This window comes from Dromiciops gliroides, chromosome 6 (genome assembly GCF_019393635.1).
Source record: "Dromiciops gliroides isolate mDroGli1 chromosome 6, mDroGli1.pri, whole genome shotgun sequence".
NCBI classification, from domain to species: Eukaryota; Metazoa; Chordata; class Mammalia; order Microbiotheria; family Microbiotheriidae; genus Dromiciops; species Dromiciops gliroides.
In genome coordinates this window covers 203,541,723-203,565,613 of record NC_057866.1, presented here as the reverse complement: position 1 = coordinate 203,565,613, position 23,891 = coordinate 203,541,723, and the positions used below count along the sequence as shown (strand labels likewise).

Below are 23,891 nucleotides of genomic sequence, written 5' to 3'. Positions count from 1 at the left end.
GATACAAACTTCAAAACTGGTGGTCTCTGATTTTACTTTTGTGTATTAGAATCAATAATTTAAGTAAAAATACTTTCTAATTTTACAAATAGCAATGCAACTCCTACTTCTATAAAATAGATCCTCTTCCCCCAGACACACCCTGCCTACAGAATACCCTGAAACAATGATTAAGTAAGTACTGTTTTGAGCTCAAGACAATAAATGCAGCAACACAGAGTATCCTATAGAAGCCAGCTGTATATACATGAACTGTTCCATTCCAAATTTCATTTTATTTTTAGTTTGTGAAGTATTCTGTGGAAGGCATTTTTTTTCTTCTTTAGAAAAGTCATAAGAAACGGTCTGCAAATGCAAAGACAAATAGTGTGAATAGACATTTGAATAAAGCTACAAAATCTGTAAATTTCGAACAGCTGCACCTCGGAAATACAAACAAAACCTCTTCTTCATTATGACATTTATTTTGGTCTGATTCCTGGGACTCTTGTTGAATACTATGACCACTAGAGGGCTTCCACATTTTGCCTTAAGAATTAAACATTATTCTTACATTGGGTTACCTCTCTGTGCTAATGAACAGTACTGACTCCATGTTTTGATGATAGTTATTAATCTCCCAGCTACCTACATTTACAGATGAAATATAATAGGACCTAATAAAGCAGTGACATGAAAGGACAATGTTATGGATTCACTTCATTCTCTTAGCTTTTACAATTCCCAGAATAACTCCCAGATTCTGTGCCTTTACTCATTAGGCCTTATTCTGCACTGAAAATCATTTCTGTGAATTTGTTACTATCCATATGGTCCTGCAGAATGGCCTGGGCCATTTTTAGGAGAAGTTGAATTAGATCAAAGCATGTTTCCCATTCCATCCAAAAAGTTGCTTTGGTATACAAACTCATCAACATTTGTTTCATGATGGAAAAAAAGTCTCAAAATCATTACTACTGTAGATAGCAGGTTTTACCTGCATCAAAACTTGCCAATACTCCTTATGCAATTTAAGAAATTATATTAGTGTGATGAGATATATTGAGAATCATTTTAATGCCTTTTTATAGTAAGGGGGAAATCCCATCTGTTTTTATTATTAAGCTTGATTTTGTGACTCTTGAGTGCTAATTTGGCTTTGAATCAATTCCATGATTAAAATCTTCAGGGAATGTACAATTAATTGGTTATCTAACAAAAGGGAGGGGGGAAGGCAAAAGACACTTAAAATAAAACAGTCACCATGGAATTTCTACTGACCACTTTAAAATAAAAATCAAATACTTTTATATTGAATTATTGTTAAACATGTAATAATATTAAAAAAAAGATAGGAAAACATTATGATTTCTCTGAACTTAGGGATTTCTAAACTATGCCTAAGTTACAATTTCAGGACATTTTGCTTCATTTCATACATTCTGTTGGAGTATTCCATCAAATAAAGGGGAGGGTGAATATATTTTATCACCTACAAAGCTTTTTAGGTTATAAAAAAAAGAGAAACAAAGGGATACATTTGACCCATTCTATGTAGATGTCCAAACCTAAATAGATCTGAATTCTTTTGAAGTCTTTTGGTATCAAATTTCAGACTCTCAGAGAGTCCTTTTGTCCGGAAGGCTGAAGGTTCCAGATCCTATCTCCTAGGTTACAAAGTCTTTGGTTGGATCAGAATGAATTAATAAAATAAAATAAAATAGCCTCTGAAGGAAATTCAAACTGTTCACTCTTCATGACAGTAAAACAAGTACAACCAAAGGAAAAGTTAAATTTTAGAACCTATTTTGCAATATCGAAAACCACTTTTATTATATTCTTCAATCAAATGATTTGTTACAGTGAAGACATGAAATTTCCAACATCAGGTCACTAACTGAAATAGAATTTTCCACCATTATGATGGTCTTGTATAAGCAAACATATGAGTGGTTCAGTTCTTAATCTTTTCAGAGTAGAAAGTACTCTTAAAGTTCTCAAGCAACTTCAGTCTGAGTCAGACACTCATTCTTAACTTGGTACTCAAATAATCAGCATTATTGTAGATTTTAAAACACCAGAGATGAATTAAATTCAAGCTTTTTGTCACATAGGAGTCTCTCAGTCACTTATATTTTTGATCATAGTGGATGGAGTACTTTGATTAGGTATAGAAAATCTGTCAGTATTTGCATGATATTCAAATTATTTTTGATTTTATATTAGAAGGTTGCCATGCATCTCAGCAAAAATAATTCATTTTGTAATGAATCATTGTGGCAAGTGATGTCACTCATCCCAAGTTTATCCTAAACATCTTCTTTATACCTAATATTTTTCATTTGACAGGAAACTTAAGGGGATATGTCCCCAAAAAGGCAGTTTTAAGCTTTAAGAGCTTACATAAAACTAATAAGCTTTATTGCCTTGAAATACACTAGGACTTTTGGGACACCCTTTACAGTAGGAAAAACCCATTAGCTTGTAAATAACTTCTTCAAGTATCTTTTCTACCTGCAATCTATGACTCAGAAATCTTCAAGTACCTCCTATCTCCTACCATTGTTGTTGCTTTTATTTTCAAGTGCCACAAAAGGGGACTCTGTCTTAAACCATCAAGCATCAGAGCAATATATAAATTATTTCTTATTTCACTGAAAGTACTTACAGTGAGCTGCTTCTCCAAGTTGCCTTAGTGTTTCAGCAGGAACATTCTTCAGGTCCAAAAGAAAATGCAGAGGGTAATTGTTCAATTATTCTTTCCTCTCTCCACGATGTGTTCTCACTGAATATAATTCTATAAAGAATAAAAAAAAATAAAAAATAATTCTCAGTTTAACAGTGAACAAAATAAAGTCACCCCAGAATTTCTTGTATGACGTAAGATACCACTTGTTATAACTGGTATAGTTACTGCTCTAAACTGAAATCAAAAAACAGTGATCACTGAAGAAACCAGCAGATTTTCTCAGGCAGAATGAGTTTAACCCTGAATACATATGCCATGAGGTAGTTTAAAAATAGATTTCATTGAATGTCATTCAAATATTTGTCAGAAATCATTAAGCCCACCAAAATTATATTTGATTAATAAAATGTGTATTGTCCAAATGAAATCCAACAGTGAAAATTTATTAATTGCCTACTATGTGTCAGAGAATGTAAGTAAGGACTGGGGATAGCCAGAGGGCCAAAAGATAGTCCCTGCTGCCAAGGAGTTTACAATCAAATGGGGAAGACAATATATAACATTTTATACATGTGTATATTTGCACACATGCATACATACCTATGTGTATATATACACGTATACATACAGATAGATACACACACAAATGCATACAAAATAAGCTATATACAGGATAAATTGAAAATAATAAACAGAGAAGGCAGTAGAATGAAGAGATGGAGAAGGCTTCCCATAAAAGGTATGATTTTAGTTGGAATTTATAGGAAGCCAGAGAGGTCAGTGGGTAGAATGGCTGGGGGACAGCATTCCATGAATGGAAACTATCCAGGAAAATGCCCAAGGCTCTAAATGTAACAACCAAGAGGCCAAAGTCACTGAATTGAAGATTACATATTGAAAAGAAAAGGGTAAGAAGACTTAAAAGGTAACAGGGGGTTAGGTTTTGAAGAACTTTGAATACTAAACAGAGCATTTTGTATTTGATCCTGGAGGCAATAGGGAACTCCTGAAGTTTATTGAATAGGGTGATAATCTGATTGGAGAGGGGATAGATTAGAGATGGGCAGACCCACCAGCAGGCTACTATGATGCTCTAGGTATGAGGTGATGAAGGCCTGCACCAGAATGGTGGCAGTGTCAGATAAGAAGCAGGGGCATACTTGAGAGATCTTAAAAATATGAAGTCAACAGGACTTGGCAACAGATTGGATAAGAGGGTGAAGGATAGTGAGGAGGTGAAGAGGACTCTTTGGAATGCATAGAATAAATCTTTGCGCTTGTCTGTTTCAGAAGGCCAAGTGTTAAGGGTTAAAATTCTAGCTAAACTGTCTAAAATATCTAATGAGTGGTCGCCAATCAATTACAAGCTTTAGCAAGAGTTAGACTTTTAAGCATTTATTAAGGAGAATAAGAATTTGGTAAAGAGAGAGAGAAAGGCCTAGATTCCTATCTATTAAAGGGAGAGCACATTTCTAGCTCCGCTCTCCACCAGAGTCCAAAGGAAAGAGCCCCAGAGTCCGCGCCAGTCTCTTCCTTCCTCCTCCCACTAGCCCGCGTCACTTCCTGACTCCTGAAGAAAAGACTCCTGGTCTTGCCCTCAAAGACCTTCCCTTCATGGGCAGAACTCTTCTACAGTAAGTATCCAGCAGGTGGCGTTATTCCAATCATTACACAAGAAAGGTCAAGAAAAACATTGATATAGCTATATCATATGTCATCTCTAACTTTACCTGTATCTCTACCTCTATGTATATTGTTAATGGATAAAATTCTAGCTAGTCTGTCTAAAATCTCTAATGAGTGGTCACCAATGAATTATAAGCTTTAGCAAGAGTTAGACTTTTAAGTATTTATTAAGGAGAATAAGAATTTGGTAAAGAGAGAGAGAAAGGCCTACATGCATCTATCTATTAAAGGGAGAGCACATTTCTAGCTCTGCTCTCCACCAGAGTCCAGAGGAAAGAGCCCCATTCAGAGTGCCAGGCTCCCCCTTCTTCCTCCCACAAGCAAACGTCATTTCCTGACGACAAAGAAAAGACACATGGTCTTGCCCTCAAAGACCTTCACCTCATGGACAGAGCTCTTCTACAGTAAGTCTCTGGCAGGTGGTGTCATTCCAACCATTACAATATCTATAACCATATCTTTCTATAGCCATACCTATACCTATATGTATATCTAAACCTACATCTATCTCTAACTTTTGTCTATTGTTCTATCATCTTTCTATCTCTCTATCTCTCTATCTGTCTGTCTATCTATCTACACAGGCTGTTGCAAAAGCCTTAGAACACTTTTAAACTATTAAAGCTTAATTTAAACAGTGCATGTACATTGATTGAAATATTATGTTGCACATGTGCATATGTGTACATATTTTTATATATGTATATGTGTGTACATGTATGTATGGGCAGCTTTGTGTCACAGTGGATATAGTGCCAGGCCTAAAGTCAGGAAGACTCTTCCTCTTTAGTTTAAACATGGCCTCAGACACTTACTAGCTGTGTGTCTCTGGTCAAATAATTTAACCCTATCTGTCTCAGTTTCCTCATCTATAAAATGAGCTAGAGAAAGAAATGGCAAATTCCTCCAGTATCTTTCCAAAACAAAACAAAACAAAAACCAAAAGATTTCACAAAGATTCAGACATCAGTGAAAAAATGACTAACATATATGTATATACATATGCACACACACATGTATATATACATAATATGTGCATATTATTGGTAATGCAAATTTGTGTGTGTGCATATATATATATATATATTCAGAAGTTGGGTGCTGAGGACAGTTGTTTCATGGTTATTTTTGCTCTGAGAGCAATTCTGAGGCTTGCCTGTCTTAGCTTATCAATAGGCATCAGGGAAGAATAAAAAGTTTCAGAGTTCAAGCGAGGAGAGAGAAGCCAGGTGGATTACTTTTATGAGGTAAACTCAACACATGAATTTGTTGTATTTTAAACAAGTTAAAATTTTAATGTATTTTGATTTTTAAGAGAAAATTGCTATGTAAGCAAACCATTATGAATGCATATATGCATCCATAATTCAAATATGCATTTATAATGGTTTGGTTTCACAACTTTTGCATTATAAGAGTAAGTTGTTGTGTAAACTAACCATTCATTGTACATATGTTAGCGTGTGTGTAGAGCTATTTAGTTATAAATATATAATAAAAGAGTTGACCCAGCTAACTATCTAAGATAAAAAGTATGATACAAGTGCCAATCTCCATTGGAACTGAAATCTTCCTCACCTGGAGCTCCTAAAGCTAATACAATTATCAGCCCATTCCCACATTCCATAGAGCAGCTTATCTTTCACAATTTGACATTTAATATTTTGGCCTAAGCAGTTATTAGCTTTTCTTACTTTTCTTACCCTACTGAAGCAGTAAAACTGTTGGGAGAGTAGAAGGAATAGTTAGAGATGTAACACAATGTGACTTTTCTTTAATTGGACTCAGAGTATACATTAGTTTTTAATCAGGAGTACATCTAAAATAATAGATGGGGGCAGAGCCAAGATGACAGATTAGAGGCAGCAAACCAACTAAAATCTTTCAACAACTTTAAAACAAACAACTTTAAAATAACACCTCACATCAAATTTTGGAGCAGCAGAGCAAACAAAATGTCAGAGTGAGACATTTTAGGAGCTTGGCTGGAAAAGACTGTGGCACGGGGATAGAGTCCTATTCAAAATGAATACATACTAGACAACAGCAGCAATAACAACCTCAGGACCTCTTGGCCCTTGGGAGGAATAGTGAAGTTTGTGAGAGAGGAAGGTTTTGGGGAAAAGATGATGCGTTCAGCTTGGGACATAGTGTGTTGAAGACGCCTACAGGATATATAATTCAAAGGGCCTAATGGTTGATGCAAGACTGAAACTCAGGAGAATGATTAGGGATATAAATATAGATCTCAATAGGATCTGCATTGGAGAGGCTATTTGAATCTATGTAAGATGATGGGGTCACTAATTAAGAGTATAGAGAGAAGAGAGAAAACTGTTCAGAATAGTTAATAGACATCAGAGAAGATGATTGACCTTAAACGACTAAGGAGTTTTCAGATAGATTAGAACTAGGAGAAAAAAAAAGTTTTACCAAAAATATATATGAATATATAAAACAGGGCAAATTATAAGGGAAAAGTCCAAAAATAAGTGTCATGAGAAGTTTAAGGAAGAACCCATCACTTGCAGCCAATGGAATTGGGAAAGGTTTCATAGGGGAGGTGGGATGAAAAGTTGAATTTGTTATTTGAGAATAAAGAAAGACTCAGTGAGTCTTGGGGCACACTCACCTTTAACTAGCAGGATGAAGACAATGGGTGCAAGAGGGAATAACGAAAGATATGTAGGGGGATAATAATAGAATTCAACATACCAGAAGAGAAGGGAAAAAAAATATTTAGAAGACTCTAATCTACAGTGTTGAAGGTTGCAGAGGGGATAATCCTATGATGACTTTAGAAAGACTCATTTCAGGAAAATAACAAATTACAATGAGGGAGTAAGCAAATGAATGGAGCTATCTGTGGTATCAACTCATCCTAGAAGCTTACAGGTGAGGGATAGAATGATATCTTGAAAGAAAGTACAGTGAAGGAAACTGACGGATTTTGTTGGTGGTGTTTGCTGACTTGTTTTTAAGCATAGGGAAGATGAGAATGTTTTTATGGGCCAAATACAGAGAGGGATAAAGAGAGGTAGTAAAGGGGGGAGTCTAGAGAGAGAGAAAGAGAGACAGACAGAAAGATAGAGACAGAGAGACAAAGACTGGAGGAAAGAGAGAGGAAAAGAAAGACAGAAAGAGGGTGAAAAAAGAGAATGAGTGAGAGGGAGACACAGTGAGAGATATTGACAGAGACAGGGACAGGGAAAGGAAGAGATTGTTGTATAAATGTCAGTTAGCACTATTATCGTGTCTAGACAAAGTGTTCCCTGACCACAGGGATATGGACTTTTTAGTCTTTGTATTTTGCCAGCTCCTTTGCTGAGATAACAGATATGTGAGCAAGAAAGTATGGAAAGGAGGAGGGAAAGCAGAGGGAGAGACAAAGAAAGAAGTTGGGCGAAAGATGGAGGAAAAGAGGGAGACAGAAACAGAGAAAGGGAAAAGGAAAAGGAAAAAGATTTAAGATATCTGAGAAAGAGAGGACTGATAGGAAATTAAAGCCATAGAATGCCTGGATTAGCTGCAGTGTTATGTATAGTCATCTAATGTGCCATACACGGACTTCGATATAGAAGTACAGGATATTAGAATGGGGAAAAACCTTAGAGATCATCCATTCTGACCCATCTCTTTTACCTTTATAGCCCAGTGAGGTTAAATGTCTTGCCCAAGATTCAACTTTCTTCTTTTTTTTTTTTTTTTTTTTTTTTTAGTGAGGCAATTGGGTTTAAGTGACTTGCCCAGGGTCACACAGCCACACAGCTAGTAAGTGTTAAGTGTCTGAGGCCAGATTTGAACTCAGGTACTCCTGACTCCAGGGCCAGTGGTCTATCCACTGCGCCACCTAGCTGCCCCCAAGATTCAATTTTCAAAGTTATAAATAGCCTCCTACACTCAAAGATCTTTCTTTCTTTCTTTCTTTCTTTCTTTCTTTCTTTCTTTCTTTCTTTCTTTCTTTCTTTCTTTCTTTCTTTCTTTCTTTCCTACTGCTAAGTGTTTACTGATTAATTTAAATACAGTGGTCTCCTTAGCAACAACATTTAACCCAGAAACATATATAAACTTTTAAATATTTGAAGAGAATTTAAGATAAAAAAATAACACAATACAGGGGTTTCACCATGAGAGCATCTATTGAATTCTGAAATAGTAAAGTTACTGATGATAAGGAAAGTTGAGAGCAGAGATCTTGTTGTCAAGGTCCAAGATCAGTGCTGACACTGACTAAAGGTGAGGTAAGAATACCTACTAAAAGAGAGATGTCATTCTCTACCATATGTTAAAGATTGCTGCTCTTTTGGGACTGATGGTAAGAGTGCTAGGGGCTGTAGGAGAAACATAAGACCATTGAATCATTGGATGTTGGCCACAGTGGGGAAGTGAAAAGTTCAAGGTCAGAGAGTTTTTAAGTAGCATACCCAGGATTTTAATCGAGGTCTTTTGATTCCCATTCCTGTGTTCTGAGCAGACCCCCTAATGGTAGCAGTTCCCTGGCCTGCCCTAAAGAACTCAAATTCAAGCAGAGAATCATTGACATTCACACAGTGACAAAGAACACAAAATCATGTCTTTGTTTCTCACACATAATGTAGAGTGAAGGCAGCAATCAGACACTTGCCTAGAAGGAGAAGATCCAGACACAGGTGTTTTATGGGAAGGCAGACAGAGCAAGAGTGGCACACCAGCTTCATCAACATTCAGTTGGGTCTAGGATCATAAAATCTCATTGAAATAGAAGGGACCTCATAATATGTCTACTTCAATGCTCTCATTTTACAGATGAGGAAACTTTGGCCTGCAGTGTTTAAGTGACTTGCTCAAGTTCACAAAAATAATAGGCAGCAGGGCTAGGATTAGAGCCCAGGTCTCCCAGGCTGCAAATCTGCACTGAATCTCCTTCCCCTTCCCCAAATGATAAAAAGCAATAACAACTGTAACTCATTCAATAATAATAATAATGGGGGGCAGCTAGGTGGCACAGTGGATAAAGCACCGGCCCTGGATTCAGGAGTACCTGAGTTCAAATCCGGCCTCAGACACTTGACACTTACTAGCTGTGTGACCCTGGGCAAGTCACTTAACCCCCATTGCCCTGCAAAAACAAACAAAAAATAATAATAATAATAATGTCTGAAAGTTGTATAGCATTTTAACTAAAGTGGAGGGGGAGCTGGTATTTGACTATGTTCACAGATAATTGTGCACTCAATGCAGCCTCTGAGGCAACAGAATATAGATCTATTCTCTTCCACTTGTGCTAATTTTGTCCTGACAATTAACAGAGAAGAAAACAGCCAGTCCACCAGCCAGCAACACACCATCCATATGTGGAACCATCGGTTAATGCAAAGGGAGAAATTTTGAATGCTGTGATTAAATTAATTTACTTTGACAAAATGTTTTCTAGGGATGTACACAGAGATGAGGAAGATGATACCCACAGCGCAAGAGCTAGTTCAGTTTTTGGGAGGCTCCAAAGGAAAGTGGGAGAAAAGAGGTATTAATCTGCCTACCAAATTAAGGTCTACAGAGATGTCGTGCTGACCACATCATTGTATGGCTTTGTGACCTATACCAGAGCTATGATAAGAAATTGAATTGTTTCCATTTGGATTGTCTTAGGAAGATTCTGAAGGTTATCTGGAAAGATAAGGTACTGGACACTGAGGTCTTTTCTTGAGCTAATCTGCTAAGCATTCAAATTGCTGTAGAGAGTGCCACTCCAATGGGGGGCTGTCCATGTTGTTCAAATGCCAAAAGTATGTTTGCATAAAAGACTATTTGCAGAAAACTCACCCAAAGCAAGCACTCACACAGATTTCAGAAGATGTGATACAAGGACATTATAATCTCTCAGGAGAACTTTGGTATCAATTGTGAGATGTGGCAAAAGACTATCTAGCATGAAGTGCCTGCATCAAAAAATACATTGCGCTCTATGAGCAATGCAAAATTTCAGTATCTCAACAGAAACATGAGGTGCACAAATTTAGAGACCTTTACATCCCAAATGTTCATAAAGACTATTTGTGCCCAACCGGTTGTAGAGCCTTCTGAGCTCATATTGGTCTGATCAGCCACAGTTGGACACACTGTACCTTCACCCTAACGCAGTGATGTCATTTTTATCCTCGTTAACTTATGGACAACAACCAATCAGCATTTTATTATATGCATAGTACTTTGTATACATTACTTAATTTGATACTCACAAGAATAACTGTGAAACAACTTTTTTACACATACCCTTTTTACACACGGGGAAACTGAGGCTCAGAGAAGTTAAGTGTGATTTGCACATGATCATATAACTAATAAGTATCAAAGTCCAATTCTAAGTTGATAATCTAGTCCCACTAGATAGTAAGTTCCTTGAGGATAAGGACTTTCTTTTTCTTCTTTGTGTCCATAGCCCTTAGTGGTGTCTGGTTCACAGTAAGTACTTAATTCATATTTACTGAATTGAATTAAATTGAATTGAACTTGAGTTTTTCTCAAGTCTAAAATTTTCTCCACTCTCCCTCCCTGGTTCTATTCTTCTGACTTGCTCATCTTTTTCCTGATATTGATGATCATGTTATTGTGGAAAGAGGCATGGTGGTTTCCATGTTAGAAGTATGAATAGTATTAGCAATTTAAGAACTATGTGCCTAGGAAACTAGTGCATTCATATGAGATAAAAATGTTGTTATACAAACTACCCACTCAGGTTTCTAGCTCAGGAATAATCTTATTTTGCTATTTCCCTATATATTGATTGGAACTCTTACCTGAAGACTTATTATTTTGTGCCTAAAAGCATGAATAGAACTAAAGAGCTAGACTAAGTCCATTTAGGAACAGAGAGTTGCATGATTTCCACTTTTCAAAAAATAACAGCTTTAAGGGCATATGTTATCTTAACTACATAGCACCACGAATGAGAAAAAGGCTCTACCCACAACTAAAGATATTTTTGAATAATTGTCTCCCAGTTAAGGTACAGAGACAGCCTCACACTTAACTCCTGATATGGTTGGTACACACTGGTCAAGTACATGCATAGAACATTTGTGCATTAAATATTTGTAAGCTAGAGAGTGTCTGCCCATGTCCCATAAACACTATCTTCCTACTGGGTGACATTACCTCTCAAAATCAATTTCAAAGAGAAAAGTTTTCTTTTTTAAAAAATGGAATATTTGCTATTTTCATTGACCATGTCTCACATGCCAAGTTGTGATCTTTAAAAAAAAAAGTTCAAAGCCAGAAATCATGGGTATGATGAAATGACAAATGAACTATTCAAGCAAGAGCAAGAAATAATGCCCAAACATCTGAATAAGCTCTCTGATGATATATGAAGTGTTAAACAAATGCCTGAATTTTTAAAAGACCATATGATCATTATCATATACAAGAGAAGAAGCGCAAAATGCTGTATAAATTCACTCTACTTCATTAAGAGAAAAGTACTGGTGAAATTTGGCAGGAGGAGGTACTCTGCAATGATGTTGGTACAGTAACATGTGAAAATGTGGCTTTTATATGACAACACGCTAAGTAGATACAATTTTCAAGCTCCTGAAATGTAAAAGTACATGGTCAAAAGAATTGATATCTTTACATAATTTTAATCACTCATTCGACAATCATTTATTAAGTGTCTATTATATGCAGGGTACCATACAGAGAGAAGGGGGGGAATTTAAAACAAACAAACAAAAACATGTATACAAACAATCCCAGTAGTGGAGTGAGTCACAAACAAAGAAAACTATAAGGAATGATATTGTGTAAGGAGAGTTCCAAAACCAAGTGCTATATGAGAATAAAGGTAATGCAGGATACTGACATTTATTCTTCAAAAAAGTCATCTACATTCAGTGTTCTACTCTCTTTTCTTAATCTTTGTCAGTCTGGTTTTTACATCTTCATTCAGTTGAAATTGTTCTCTTCAATGATTTCCTAACTGCTAAATCTAGTGATATATGTTTAATCCTTATTTTTCTACAATTCTCTGTAATGATAGTAATTGACATTACTGACTCCTTCTACTAGTTCTTATCTATCTGAAAATGTTTTTCTCCTAGTTGTAATCTATCTACAAACTTTTTCCCCTCCTTGTTCTAATCTATCTAAAAATTCCTCAGTCTTTCAAGATCAATCATCTTCTATGCCATTTGTACCAACTATCCTGGACAATTTTCTCTCTTCTCTTTATATCCTAACTTGGTGACTTTATCATCTTTCATGCATTCAAATGTCATCTCTATACATACTGATATATATATATATACATATATATATACACACACACACACACACACACACACACACATATATATACATACTGATATATATATATACATATATACATACACACATATATACACTATATATATATTCTCCTAAGTTTCAGTCTTGCATGAAGCCCTTTGAATTATATGTCCTATAGGCATCTTCACCACATTATGTCCCAAACAGAATTCATCATCTTTCCCCAAAATCTTTCCTCTCTCACAAACTTCACTATTACTCTCAAGGGAACAAATGTTCTTCTCATCATCTAAGATCACAACCTCAGTGACATTCTTGCTACCTCATATAGTTAGTCAAGAAAATTTTACTAATTGTCTATTATCTTCCAGGCACCCTGCTAAGGATAAAAAAAGGAGGGGAAAAATCACTGCCCTCTAATTTTCATAACCTAGTGAACTGGTTGACAAATACTACTGTTTATATCTCCACATTCATCTCTTACATTCCTTTCATTCTGTTCCCACAGGCCACATCCCAGTTCAGGTTCTCATTATTTCTCACCTGAACAATTGCACTACCTGCTCTTCCCACTTCAACCAAATCTCTTTTTTCTACTTAATGACCTTCAGTGGCTTCTTGTCACATTTCTGATAAAATGCAAATTTATGTTTGATATTTAAAACTTTAGATAAGCTGTTCTCTTCTAATTTTTCCAGGCTTACTCATGTCTCCCCTCCAATCATTATAAAATCTGCTTATACTGACTGGTCTGGCTGTTTCACACATTCAAAGCTCAGTCTTTGTAATGGCTACTCCCTACCTCATGACCAAAGTGTACTTCCCCCAAACTTCTGTCTCTTAGAATCCTTGGTTTCCATCAAGACTCAGCTCAATCAGAACTTTCCAGATTGCTTTCCCCCCCCCCCCATGCTGTTAGTGGAAAGTGCTTTCTATAAAACTAGCTCATAATTATTTTGCATAGCTTGTGTATATATTTAAAGTACAATCTACCCCCTCCCATTAAAATGTTAGTTTCTTGGAGGAAAAAAAAAAGACTGCTACCTCTCCCCCCTTTTGTTCTGTATTTCCAACATGTAACTTGCTTAGCTCAGAGCTTATAATATAGTAGGCATTTAGAAAATGCTTGTTGATTGATTGAATAGGAGATCAAGAAAGTCTTTGAAGAAGAGGTAGTATTTCAGTTGTGCTTTAAAGGATAAGGAAAGGATAAGGAATTCATTAAGCAAAGAAAAGGAAGAAGGAGATCATCCTATACAAACAGAACAGTGCCAGTAAAGGTCTAAAGCTGCAATCAGGGTAGGTTTTAGGGACAGTTTAGTTTTGCTAGTTTAAAGTAATTCAAAGAGGATACTATGACTTAGAGCTGGAAAAGTAGTACATTCAACACCAGGCTAAGGAACTTAAACTTTACTAGGTGGCAGCATTGGAAATTTGAGAGGGTATGATTGTGATCACTTTTGCAGAGGAAAAAGCAGGATTTTGTAACTAATTACATATGAAAGTGAGGTAGAGGTAAGAGAAAGAGATAACTTGTAAACATAGAAGGTTGTGAACATAGAATACAAGATAGTGGCATAGAATGACAAAATGAATGAGAATGAGTCAACTTTATCAAAAGAATAAGGAATTTTAGAAAGGTTTAGGAGAAAGACAATAAGTTCCACTTTGGACACAGGTAGGGAGTTAGAGATATAGATCTAGAAAGTGAAAGATTGGTTATGGATAAAGATGGATATTTTGAAGCCCTATGTATGGAAGTAGTATTTCAAGCCCAGTAAAGTACAAGTGTGGAGACAGATGGCAGGAGGAGAGAGTGAGAGCAAGAATGAGAGTGAGAGAGAGAGAAGGGAAGAGGGTGTAGAAATAGAGAAAAGAAAAGAGGAAAGAGAGAGATTTTTTGGGAAATATCAACATTCAGGTTTAAGAAAAAAGAAGAAAAGATAGATGAGAAACTAGCATAGAAGAAAAAACAGGAGGGATAAGAGTAGGAAAACTTGAAGAGTAAAGTATTATAGAGTCCAAAGCATAACTGATGATTGAGTATTCCCTGACGTTAGAAGGATCCCACAAATATAAGGGACCCAGGTCCACTAGAGGGTTGTTTCCTCTCCCCGCCCCGTTTTATTTGGCAGTTAAGAATATGAACTAATGCCCTTGGTCATGTCAAATAATACCCCCAAAATGGTCATTTACAGAGTAAGTTGATTTATTAACTCAAAATTTATTCTTAGAAAGGAATACCTCTGATTATTACCATAATCTAAGAAATCTCTTTTCCCTTATGGAAATTCCTTATAATTAGGCAAACCTGAATAAAGGGAAAAAAGAAGAAAATTTTTGTGGAACAATGATTCCTAAATTCCTAAACATTGTTATAAACGTTACTATCCTCTATCTTTGTCCAATAAATCAAATATTTATTCAACAAACTTGTATTAAGTGTCTATTGTGTGCATGGGATTAACTACATATTAGGTATACAAAAACAAACATTAGAGTCCCTTCCAGTCTTCCACATTAAAGGAAAGCATGATGTATTGCTATTTTAAAAAACATAGGTGAATTCAATCTTGGGAGGGCATTGTTGAACAATTTTATGATGTCCTTTAAACTCCTTGGAGAAGTTCCTGGGTCTGAAACAACAATAGCAGGAGCAGCAGCAACAATAACACCATCAACAACAATTCAAGAGTGTCAATCACGTATGTCAAACAAATACTGCATATCAAGCTATTAAAACTATGAGACAGATATATTTATTCCCACAATGCCAAATTAAAATAGCAGATTCCCAAAGTTAAAGAATTCCTGAAAATAAACTTAGATTTTCTTAATAAAAAAATTAATATTAATTTTGAGACATTTTATTTTGCAGGAATTTTTTCCTAATTGGTAGTTTGACTAAGTTTATGCCTATTTTTTTCATATAAAATATGGTTGAGGTCTCCAAGCCAAAAAAAAAAAAGGCATTTTATATGTAATGGAAAAAATAAAATACCTCATACATTAAAAAAAAAAAGGCATTTCAGTAGCAGTAACAAAAATAATGCAAATGGAGTTTGGTTACAAATTTATAGTATCACTAAGCTTCTCCTTTCAAAACACCTCTTTTTTATTTTCATAGAATCATACTGAGAAAGAGGTAACATGGATAGATTTAGGGAATATGAGAGTATGTCAAAACAAAAAAATTTGTTTCAACATGAGAACATTTTCTATATCTTTTCAGAAGCTAAAATAGTATGAAATTGATCTATTAGTAGAAAATGAGAAGTTGGAAATAAAATGACCAAATGCATGAAACACAATTCCAATATTTTAGTAGAATGTAGAAAAACCAATTTATTATATTATCTATGATAGTCCTTTTCATTTTTAAAAATTTGTGCATATTTAATGGTAGCTATGTCAACTATGGAGTATTATGGAATTTATTCAAATATGCATGTTCATTTTATCACTTCCAACATGAACAGTTTGCAAAATATTGAAGACACAGTTTATAATTACTGTTATTAAAACTCTACAATTTTCTAAGTTGTATGTGCCCCAGTAATTATAGTGGTACCAAATGGACAGGTCCTTGCTAGCAAAGATATGCTATATTACTCTATGACTACTTTCAAAATATGAAGAATTGATTTGCAATATGAAATTATATATGAGGAGTAATAATTAACTTGTGCTAACCATAAAAATAAAGCATTTCTATCAAAGGATACTTATTAAGCAAAATTATATATAATATGCATTCATTAGTAGAACTATAGTCTTCTTATTATAAACATCTTGATTTGAAATAACTTGTTTTTAGTTATAAATAAAAGTCCACTGGATATGTAAGTAAAATCATATTCTGCTACTGATAAAAAATGCTAGATGATGTTGGGGATAATAAATCCAGCTAACATAATAAAACAGAAAAGATTAACTTTTAAACTAGCCACAATATTTATTGAATATTCATTATTGTTATATGTATAAACCAATCCTCATTCACCTCGTGTCTCCAGAAAGCTACTTCAGGTTCTAGAATTCTTTCCAAATCATAACCCATGACCTCTCAGAAACATACTTACTTTCCTTATCCAAGTCAGCAAAAGGACACATGCTTATTTCTTTTTTCCCTTTTCCCCATTCTTTTTAAAAATTTAGTATTTTTTCCTCCCAATTACACCTAAAAACAATATTCAATATATATTTTTATAATTGGGTTTCAAATTCTCATCTTCCCTTCCCACTCTTCTCATTGGGAATGCAAGCAATTTAATGCAAAACATATTTTCATATTAGTCATATAAAAGAAAACAGACTAAAATAAAAACTCAAGAAAAACAAAATGTTTCTTTAAAAAAAAAACTATGCTTTGGGGGGCGGCTAGATGGCACAGTGGACAAAGTACTGGCCCTGGATTCAGGAGGACCTGAGTTCAAATCCGGCCTCAGACACTTGACACTTACTAGCTGTGTGGCCCTGGGCAAGTCACTTAAACCTCATTGCTCCACAAAAACAAACAAACAAACAAAAACATAAACCCCAAAACTATGCTTTGATCTATCTTCAGATTCCATCAGTTCTTTCTTTAGGGATGGGAATGAAGAGCATTTTACATCATAAGTTCTTCAGAGTTTTTTTGGATAATCATATTGCTGAGAATAGCTAACTCATTTATAATTGATAAGCTTACATTATTGCTGTTGCTCTGTACATTGTTCTCCTGGTTCTGCCCATTTCACTATATATCAGTTCATGTAAGCCTTTGCAGAATTTTTTTTTCCTGAGAGAATTTAGCTCATAATTTCTTAAAGGTACAATAGTATTCCTGTACAATCATATAGCACAACCTGTTCAGCCATTCCTCAATTAATCGGCATCACCTCAATTTCCAGTTCTTTGCCACCAGAAAAGAGCTGCTATAAATATTTTGTACATGTAGGTGATTTTCCTTGTGTTTTATTTTGGGGGATACAAACCTAGTTATGGTATTGCTAGGTCTTGAGCACAGTTCCAAATTGTTCTATACAATGGCTGCATGAGTTTACAACTCTACTAACAATGTATTAGTGCCTCAATTTTCTGACATCCCCTCCAACATTTGTCATTTTCCTTTTCTGTCCTATTAGCCAATCTAATAGGTGTGAGGTAGTACCTCAGAATTGTTTTAATTTGTCTTTCTCCAATCAATAATTATATATATATATATATATATATATATATAATTTTTTTCATATACCTATGGAAAGTCTTGATCACTTCTTCTGAAAACTGTTCATTTTAAAAAATCATTTAGCAACTGAGGAATATCTCTTATTTTCATAAATTTGACTCATTTCTCTCTATATATTTCAGAGATAAGGTCTTTTTCAGACAAGATTGCGTCAAAAGTTTTTTTCACAGTTATAATTGCTAACTGCATTACCAAACATCCTATTTCTCTCCTGCTCTTTCCATTCGCTGTCTCTCTTTTCACCCTGTCAATCCTCAAGTATTTTGCTTCTAACTACCACTTCCCCTGATCTGCCCTCCCTTCTGTGAGCATCTCCCCCTTTTATCTCCTTCAACACCTACTTTCCTATATGATAAAATAGATTTCTATACTCATCTGTGTATGTTATTGTCTCTGTGAGCCAATTCTGATGAGAGTAAATTTCAAGCACTCCCTGCCAGATCTCCCATCTTTCCCTCCACTGTAAAAGTTTTTTACCTCTTTTATGTGAGAAAATTTACCCCTTTATACCCCCTTCCCTTTGTTACTAGTTCATTCTTCTTTGTAAATCTTAATTTTTTAGATATCTTATCATATTCAACTCACACCTGTGCTCTCTCTCTGTATGCATGTGTATGTATGTGTACACACACACATACACACAGACACACAGACACACACCCCTTCATAACTGCCCTGAGAATGAGAAAGTTCTTAGGAGTATCATCTTCCCATGTAAGAATGTGAAGAGTTTAAACTTATTAAGAAAGTCCCTTATGTTTTCCCTTTCCTGTTCATCATTTTCTGCTTCTCTTGAGCCTTGTATTTGACAGTTAATTTTTCTATTCAGCTGTGGTATTTTCATCAGGAATGATAGAAAATTTTCTATTTCATTGAATATCCATTTTTCCCTGAAGGATTATAATCAGTTTTGCTAGATAGGCAATTCTTGGTCATAGTCTTAGCTTTGCCCTCCTGAAAACCATAGTCCAAGCCCTCTGAACTTTTTCATTTAAAGCTGCTAAATGATGCGTTATTTTGACTGTGGCTCCATGATATTTGAAATGTTTCTTTCTGACTGCTTTGAATTTTCTCCTTGACATGGGGGCTCTGGAATTTGGCTATAATATTCCACAGTTTTTATTTGGGGATCTCTTTCAGGAGGTGAGCTGTGGATTCTTTCGATTTCTATTTTACCTTCTGGTTCTAGAATATCAGGGAAGTTTTCCTTAACAACTTCTTCTTGAAAGATGATGTCTAAGCTCTTTTTTGATCACGGATTTCTAGAAGTCCAATAATTTTAAAAGTATTTCTCTTAAATATATTTTCCAGCTCAGATGGTTTTTTCCCCAAATGAGTTTTTTCCCCTTTTCTTCTATTTTTTCTATTCTTTTGGTTTTGTTTTAGAGTTTCTTGATGTCTTATCGAGTCATTAATTTCTGCTTGCTCATATCTAAATTTTAAGGAATTATTTACTTCTGTGAGGTTTTATACCCCCTTTTCCACTTGGCCAATTCACTTTTTAAGGAGTTCTTCAATGATTTTTTAATATCTTTTAAATTTTTATTATTTGACCAATTCTGCTTTTTCTTTTTTTAAGCACAATGAGGGTTAAATGACTTGCCCAGGGTCAAACAGCTAGTAAGTATCAAGTGTCTGTGGCCAGATTTGAACTCAGGTACTCCTGAATCCAGGGTTGGTGCTTTATCCACTGTGCCACCTAGCTGCCCCCTGACAATTCTGCTTATAAAGGCATTCTTCTCTTCATTGGATTTTTATACCTCCTTTACCATTTGGCCTATTCCGTTCCCAAGGCATTATTTTCTTCAGTATTTTTTGTGCCTCCTTTTTTATGATTTTTGTGATTTTTATGATTTTGTGACTCTTTTGATGTTTTTTTTTACTTCACTCTCATTTCTCTTCCCAATTTCTCCTCTCTCTTTCTTGATTTTTAAAATTTTTGTGAGCTCTTCCATGGCCTGAGATCGATTCATACTTTTACTTTGAGGCTTAGGTTGTTGAAGTTTTGACTTTGTTGTCTTCTGAGTGTGTATTTTGATCTTTCTTGTTACCAAAGTAACTTTCTCTAGTCAGATTTTTTTCTGTTCTTTGTTCATTTTTCCAGCCTATTTCTTGACTTAACCCTTTGCTAAAGTAGGGCTCTGCTTCCAGGGTAGAGAGCTCACTGTCCAAACTTCAGGAGTTTTGTGTATCTGTTTACAGAATTACTTCTAGGGAATCATGTTTTCAGTTCTTTCAAGCTGGTAGGGTGTAAGTAGTTGTGTGTTTACTATGCTCCTAGCCTGTGCTCTAGTCTGTGAGTGACCACAAACACTCTTTTTCTGTCCTGAAAGTGTGACTAGTGTCCCTACTACATTGTGGCCTCAAGCTGTGGTGTGCTACTGTTCCTTCTTACCCTGGGATTGCCATCTAGGACTGTGGCCCAAATATGAGACTGGGCCAAAACGATAGAATCCTTCCCCCAGTGCCAGCAAAGGGACCCTTGTAATCTCCTTCTGACCAGTTATCCATTGTCTGTGGGCAGAGAGTTCAGGAGGTACCTGTTGTTACTGCTGCTGCTGCTCATTCAATGACTCCCAACACCTTCTCCTGCTTTGTTGAAGCCTGGTTATGCTGGCTTGGCCTGGACCATGCTCCATTCCTACATGTGACAGACCTTTCCTATAAACCTTCCAAGTTCCCTGTGGCTAGAATATTATTTCACTTCATCCTTTTGTGAGTTCTGCCACTCCAGAATTTGTTTTAGGGCACTATTTAAAAGTATTCAGAGGGATTCTGGGAAGAACTCAAGTGAAGTCCCTGCCTTTTCTCTGCCATCTTGACTCTGCACCTCATATGCTTATTTCAAAATAAAAAATAAAACAAAAACATAGCATAATATTAAAAGTAACAAGATTGTTCTCATAAATCTGAAATTTATTCTCACAAATAGACCCTCCCTTTGAAGAATGGACATGTAAAGTGATCACATATGGGAAACATCCATGAGAGGTTAGAAAAGTGCACAGGGATCATACATGGAGCACATATGTAGGCCACATATGAGGCAAGAGTAGAAGCCAGTGTTAGACGAAGTTATTTCTGCAACATTGAAGAAATGGCTATATGAGCTGGCAATGTCATCATGCTGATCTTTGATGGACCAGATCCTATTATCTTATTTCACACATTCCACTTCTGTCTCTGTTACTCCCAGAAGCTCTGTCTTTCTCCCTCCATTGCTAGTCATCACTCTGCTCCAGCAGGTGTTTAACTATATATACACCTTTTTCAGGATCACTTAATCCTCTTAGATAGGAAGGATTTTTCTGTGATCAAGTCTCTCTGAGGGAGGGCTATAATACTTTCTCTGAAAATGTTCAACATATGGCTGTGAGCCAATTACAGATTTAGAGTTTGAAGGAAGCTTAACGTTCATCAAGTTGAAATTCTTCATTTTATAAATGAAGAGACAGGCCTAAAATGTGAGAGAAAAACAGGCATAGGCAAGTGATGTAGAAAATCCAAATTAAAATCCAGTTTTGGGGACTCTAAATCTAATTTCCTTTCCATTGCATGCTGTTGCTTTCTTCTTAACCCCATATATAATATTTCAATTAATTTCTCTTCTACTGTTTTATCTGACCCTATTTGAGTTCTTAGTTCTTGTTCTTACATCTGCTGTGGGACAAAGGCTCCATTTCTTTTTAAGAAAAGGAACACAACCTTGGTGAAAATGTGGTAAAGACATGTTTTTTCATCTTCTCCTCTCATATTCCTCTGTTGAATGCAAATCACAAAATTTGGTGTGGTTAGAGAGATGGAAATGCATGGTGTCTTGTTCCATATCCTTCAAGTAACAAATCATAGCCTGGTCTCTCTTTAAAAATATCTATTTTTTTGAGTGAGACAATTGGGGTTAAGTGACTTGCCCAGGGTCACACAGCTAGTAAGTGTTAAGTGTCTGAGGTCGGATTTGAATTCAGGTACTCCTGACTCCAAGGTTGGTGCTCTATCCACTACGCCATCTAGCTGCCCCTAAAAATCTATTTTTAAAAATCTGGTCTCTCTATTTAAAAAATCTCTAATATTATCATATATAGTGAGGGGATTGAGCAGTTGAGCAGAGGGAGATTGCAGGGCTCTCTGCTGGCACTGAGGCAGAATTCTATTGTGTTGCCTGTGCTCAGAACCAGGAAGAAGTCTTGAGTGGCTGCCCAGGTTGGGTAGAGGAATAGACATACCTGAGCTTGCAACCACAGTGAAACAGAAATCTGTTCCTGGGTTAAAGAACAAGCAGACCTGTGGTTACTTACAGACCAGAGCAAAGGCCAGGGAAGTGCAGAACATGCCTCTCCTTAAATAGTACCACATGGGATCCCCTGAAGCTTGAGACAGTACTCCCTGGAAGCAGTGCCCCACTTTAAGAAGGAGTTAAAAGTCAAGAAATAGGATGGCAAAATGAGCAGACAGAAAAATATTCTGACACTAGAAAGTTTCTTAGGTGACAAGGAAGATCAAAATTCACCCTAAGAAGAAGATAAGAAAGTCAAAGCTACTACATCCAAAGCTTCCAAGAAAAATATTAATTGGTCTCATTCCATAGAAGTGTTCAAAAAGGACTTGGAAGATAAGGTAAAATAGGTAGAGGAAAAGTTGAAAGAGAAATGAGAGTGATTCAGGAAAGTCACAAAAAAATCAACAGCTTGAAAAGATACAAAAGCTCTCTGAAGAAAATAATTGCTTAAAAGTTATGATTGAACAAATGGAAGCTAATGCCTTTATGAGAAATCAAGAAACAATAAATCTAATCCAAATGAATGAAAAAATAGAGGGCAATGTGAAGTATCTTCTTAGAAAACAGCTGATCTGGAAAATAGATCCAGAGAGATAATTTGAATATTATTGGACTACCTGAAAGCCATGATAAAAAAAAAAAGAGCTTAGCCACCATCTTCCCATAAATTTTCAGGGAAAATTACACTGATATTCTAGAAACAGAAGGTAAAATATAAAAGGAAAGAATCCACTGATAACCTCTTGAAAGAGATCCCCAAATAAAACTCTAAAGGAATGCTATAACCAAATTCCAGAGCTCCCAGGTCAAGGAAAAAATATTGCAAGCAGCCAGAAAGAAACAATTCAAGTACTGTGGAGCCACAGTCAGGATAACACAAGATCAAGCAGCTTCTACATTAAAAGATCAAAGGGCTTGGAATATGATATTCTGGAGGGCAAAGGAATTGCGATTACAGCCAAGAATCACCTATGCAGCAAAATTTTGTATAATCCTTCAGGGAAAAAAATGGTAATTCAATGAAAGAGAGGACATTCAGGCATTCTTTTTGTTTTATTTTGTTTTGTTGCTGGGCAATGAGGATTAAGTGACTTGCCCAGGGTCACACAGCTAGTAAGTGTCAAGCATCTGAGGCCAGATGTGAACTCACGTCCTCCTGAATCCAGGGCTGGTACTTTATCCACTGAGCTACCTAGCTGCCCCACGTTCAGGCATTCTTGATGAAAAAACCTGAACTGAATAGAAAATTTGACTTTCAAATACAAGACCCTATAGAAACATAAAAAGGCAAACAGTAAAAATAAATCATGAAGGATATAAAAAGGTTAAAATGCATACATTCCTACATAAGAATTTTTTAATTATTAGGGCAGGTGGATGGAGTATAGACAGAAGGCACAGGTATGAGTTGAATATGAAGGTCTGATATCTTTAAAGCATTTTTTCCCATTTCTTTTGCTGGGTTTCTGAGGCCAGATTTTTTGGTCCTCCTGGGTCTAGGGCTTCTGCTTTGTCCACTGTACCATCTAACTTCCCCTTGTTGTTATCTTTTTAAAAATACAATTATGGAGGGAGAGGAATGCACTGAGAAAAAGAGAAAGGGAGAGGTGGAATGGGGTAAAGTATTTCACATAAAAGAAGCAAGAAAAAGCTTATGGAGTGGAGAGGAAGATGGGGGAGGCACAGGGGAGTGACTCAACACTCTCAACAGAATTGGCCCATAGAGAGAAACCTACCCCTGAGCCTCCAAATCAACTGCAGTGCTG

The 23,891-nt window shown here is 35.9% G+C and overlaps 1 long non-coding RNA gene across 1 annotated transcript in view; it reads right to left on the bottom strand.

The window, feature by feature from the left end:
• Nucleotides 1-23,891, bottom strand: part of LOC122730770 — a 698,032-nt gene that overhangs the window by 534,979 nt on the left and 139,162 nt on the right. The window contains exon 2 of the long non-coding RNA XR_006353545.1: nt 2,648-2,776. This is a non-coding gene — a long non-coding RNA (uncharacterized LOC122730770). The remainder of the gene's footprint in view (nt 1-2,647; nt 2,777-23,891) is intronic.